At 35.9% G+C, this 5,009-nt stretch overlaps 1 protein-coding gene across 1 annotated transcript in view; it reads left to right on the top strand.

Moving 5' to 3' along the window:
* ITGBL1 (integrin subunit beta like 1) overlaps positions 1–5,009 on the top strand; it is a 199,171-nt gene that overhangs the window by 39,136 nt on the left and 155,026 nt on the right. The window lies entirely within an intron of this gene.

Here is a 5,009-nt window from a genome sequence, read left to right as displayed (position 1 = left end):
TGCATAGAAAGGGAGTGGACTATTCTCGAGGGGGGAAGCGGTATGGGGGGTGCAGGGAGAGACTGGACAAAAATCGTACACCCATGGATGAGGACAGTGGGAGTGGGGTGGGTAAGGGCATGGGGTGGGGTGGGAACTGAGTGGAGGGGAGCTATGGGGGAAAAAAAAGGAACTGTAATAATCTGAACAATAAATATTTTTTTTAAAAAAGGGAAAAAAAGTAATCATTGTCATGGTGCTCACTTCCTCATTTATTCATTTACTATTCAACAAGCATTTATGAAGGGCCTGGCATAAATCAGCCTTTTCTCTTTCATCTCAAACATGTAGAATACCATTTTAGATATCTAAAACACAGTTCTAAATAAATTTGAGTCTTCTGGCCTACAAACTTATTCTCAAACCTGCTATATATTATGGCTGCTCTGAGTATTTGGGTATAGAGAGGCTGGTTCATATAGTTACTAATTAAATATACTTTTATTGGTAACTTTTAATGTTCAACACCTTATGTTGGCTATTATGAGCGATAAATATGAATAAAACACAATATTTGTTTCTATAATACTTACTCTATAAGGGCAGCAGACATAATACAAAGGAAATGTTACTAGTAAAAATGTCAGAGAAAGAGAAATGATTTGGGGTATTTCTTTTCTCCACTAGCCATTTCCTGAGAGAGAAGAGAATAAGGCAGGATGAATTGGATTGTTCCTCATTCTTTTTCAATTATACCTCTCCATCTGCAGGTTACATCCTCTAACACTTCTTTCCTCTAATTTAAATGCAGTGCTCCTGGGAACTTATTTTATATATGCCCAATAAAACAGCATTAATCTGATAGTCGTTTGTTCAAACTGGCACAAAATTTGAAGCAAGTGCTATTTTCAACCTTCCAGATGTCTTATTTGGTAAAAGAAATATGGAATAATTGATTTTAAAGTCTCCAGGGTCTTTCTGTACTGTGAAATTTAGGGGATGTAAAACTCAGGATTCAGGCAGAAGGATCCAGGACACCAGAAGAAATAAAGTTGTGTGTTTAGCCACTAGCCCCATGCATTCTCCCCTACCCTCGCCCCCCAAATTTGAGACTATTTGTAGTGAGGGTCAGGAGTGAGGCTCTCATCTCTAGGACCACTTCAGACACTATGGGATATAATAGGGGTTCACCAGGTGTGTATTCCCTGAAGGGGTTGCTGCACCTGTGAAGAAATGGTGACAAGAATTTGAGCGAATAGTCAAGGATAGAGAGGCTAATTAAATATACTATTATTGGTAACTTTTAATATTCAATACCTTGTGTTGGCAATTATGAGAAAAATAAATATGAATAAATCATAGTGGAAAAAATGGAATGGAAAATACCATTTGGAAATAATGAAGGAAAACACATCATGATCCTACTACAGGAACTGGGATCAAGGAAAGACCTCCAGGTGAGTCAAGAACTCACTCTTTAGCTGGACAGGTGCACCTTGTTTGTTCATGGTTAGTGGAGAACATATCTTTGAATATGACACTGACAAGCAGCTTTAAAATTACTTCCAACAAGCCCCCTGCACCTCAAATTTCTTCAAAAGTGAGGAACCATTAGACTGACAGAACTGGTTTCTTTTGGGGGCCCTTAGTTCCTGCTGGGAAAAATTCTTACTTAGCCTCAACAGCTAAAACTTCCTTGAAAGCTAACAAGTTAGTCTGGTGGTTTCATGGGTACTGACAGAAGACATGAGATTCTTGGGTTGACACTGTCCTCTTTTGCTGTTTAAAGTGACTAAATAGGGTCTTTGGACATCAGAGCAATTAATAACTGAACAACAGCACATGATATATGGTGGGAGATAGTCACTGGGAAGAAGAGTATTCAAGTCTGGGTAGCTGTAAATCCTGAATATATTGCTCTAATTTTGGTGGTCATTTTAGTTTAATGTGATCTGGTAATGTATGGAAAGTATTACATGGAAAACTCAGGTTGTAGGTGAAATAATGGCTTTCCCTTTAATCTGTAAAAGATAAAATCAATTTTTAATAAAAGCACTAAAATACCATTAATGAATAAAGTAAATGTTCTGTGCATTTCCTTAAATATCCATGTATTCATCAAGAACAGCAAATGCTATTATGCTTACATCACTAGTGTTTGCAATCAATAATTTCACAAATTCACTTTATATATACAAAACACGTCCTGTACATACATTTTATGTGAAAAGAGAGTAGTCTTAAAATAAATACCAAAATAAGACACATTGCATGAGCATTCTACCTTAGCCAGAATTTTTTTTGTACCTATTTTGGGGGAAAGTAATTTAAAGAAGCCAAAATAGTACATGGCAAATGATAGCTGGCTAGCTGACTCATTGCTTTAACTTGCTTTGGTAGCTGCTGTTTCTTTCTCATCTATGTTTAAAGGGAAAATATACCTAGCAAATTTCTCTAATGTGTATTGCACTATACTTGAAGAAAATGACATCTTCACAAAATGCCAAAGAAAAAAGCAGCATTGTGCGGCCTTTTTGTACAATTAGGGATAATTCTACCTAAGTGGAAGAAGGTGAGGGCAAAATAGAATGTTCAGCATGTAATCTCTCCAGGAAGTGGTTAATACTGAGACATTTTGGGTTTCCATGCTGTGCTTTAAGCTGTTACCAACTCTCAAGCTTGCCTACTTATTTGTTATAAACATTTAAATCTGAGACCTTCACAAAAGGCCAAAATTAACAGTGAGTGTATTCACACTAAGAAAATGAATTTGAATTAGATTTTTCTACTGCTAGATGGGTTGTCAGTAGAATTGTCTAAAAGGATATTTGTGCTTATCTCCAAGTTGTTTGGCTTTGACAACCAAGAAGATGAAGACAGCTATCGCAGGAATGTGCACATACATGGCTTTTCTTAAACCAATTTCCTGAACACTTTTTAAGAGCCTACCATGTACTGGATGTGTAGGTGTTTAAAGAGCTCCTAGTCTAGCAAAAGATATAAATAAGTGGATAAATATTTATTGAGCCACGTGATGAAATATTTGAGGGAAAGGTGTTTTTTGTGCCCTGGGAACCCTATGTAGGTTGTCGCTAACTCTGCCTAGAGGATTTAGGAAATAATAATAGCTAAAATAATGAATATTTTAAAGGTAGTATTTTAATAATATTCATAATTTAATTTAACCTTTATTTAGTGCTTTATTGTATGTAGGGCATGGTATTTGATGCATGGAAGACACTAGTGACAAAACATAACTGTGTCTAGAACCTAAAGGGTCTGAGACTTTTACCTTCCTTGTATGCTAACAAGTTAGTCTGGCAGTTTCATGGGTGCTGACAGAAGACATGAGATTCTGGGGTCAGAGACTAAGCACTTTACTTATCATTCATGTCACAGCAGGCAGCATAAATTTCATATTCATATAAATTTTTCTTGCTCTACAAATCATATGGGGAATTGCAGTGTGGGTCCAGGTGGATGCTGTGTATACAAGTATGAATTCATATTTTCTACTTCTTGAGTAAATCTTAATAATTTATATTTTATCTCAAAATTACTTGTTAACATTAAATTTTTCAAATTGTATTACCACTTAATTACTATGTAGCTCTTTATTATTAGTGAAAATGTTTTAATTTTTACTTACTTATTATTTTCAATAGTAATTTTATTATTTCATATGGCCTTAGCTTTTTTCCTCATAAATGTCTGAGTTTTACCTTTCCTTTGGTTAGATTTTAAAGAACACCCTATTGAACTTATTGATCAATTTTACTAATTTTAATCAATTTTTTCTTTATATTTATATTTTCTCTTGTCTTTACTAAAATTTGTGTTATTCTTTTTGTTACTTTTTAAATTTAGAACTTAATTTTTTCCATTCTTTTGCTTTTAATTCATAATCATTTAACAGCGTGGATCTAATTGTATACTGATTTGTTATTGTGTATATTAGGCCACAAGAGATGCATGAAATATCTGGCAGACATTTATGTATCCAAACAGATAAATTTAAAGCTTTGAGTGCTTAGAATAGCATTTCTAACCTGCCCTTTGCCCTAAGGAGTAGGCTTTTGTGATCAAGTCTACTTAATCACAAATGACCTCCTTCTTTGCCCAGAAAGGTCATTCTCAGGAAAAGAGGATAAAAAAGAATAAATTGAAAATATTAATGTATAAAATATTCTTATTCTTATATTTTCTCTTAAACACAACAAATAGATCATTCTTATAAGATGGAATACAGATATATATATATATATTCCCAAAATTCATGCAAGAAATAATTTTGATAGCAAACACAGGTTTATAATTAAAAATTGTAAATTTTTTATTGACTCATAAAATATACAGTATAGGGTTATGTATTGAATAACACATCAGGTAAATGGCCTCCATGGCTTTGCTGGCACATACGCAAAGCCTTGGTCTTCATTGGTCTTCATTGGTCTTCATTGTCCCTGCTCCTGGGCCATATTGGTACGTGGTAATGCTTATCAAATGGAAGGGATTGAAATCAAAGGGCAACAGATAGTAGAATCTGATTCAATAAACCAAGTAAAATTAGGCTTTGATTTTTTGTTGTTGTTGTTGTTAATGCTCATGCAAATTCAAATCTTGCGTGAATTTTGGGACACCCTATATAATCTAATAAAAGAGAAACATGCAAATTGACCACACCTCTGCTACGCTCAAGCCACACCCACCAGCCAATCATAGCAACTATATGCAAATTAACCCAACCAAGATGGCGGCTGGCAGCCACAGAGCTGGAGCAAGCAGGAGGCTTGGTTGCCCTGGCGATGGAGGAAGCCAAGCTTCCCACCTGGCTGGCTTTGGCCTCTGCTCAAGGCAACAAAGTTTCAATTATAGAAGATAAATAAATCCCAGATACCTATTTCCAGCCAACCTCCACTGGGAGCTTGGGTGGCTCGATGCTGTAGCCAGCCTTCAAACAGTCATCAGCCCCTCACCCAGGCTGGCCACATCCTCATGGGGTGAGGGTCCCCACTGGGGGGCGTGGGCCG

This window comes from Myotis davidii, unplaced genomic scaffold (assembly GCF_000327345.1).
Source record: "Myotis davidii unplaced genomic scaffold, ASM32734v1 scaffold450, whole genome shotgun sequence".
NCBI classification, from domain to species: Eukaryota; Metazoa; Chordata; class Mammalia; order Chiroptera; family Vespertilionidae; genus Myotis; species Myotis davidii.
The sequence above is the reverse complement of the archived record's forward strand: the minus strand, read 5'-3'. Positions and strand labels throughout refer to the sequence as shown.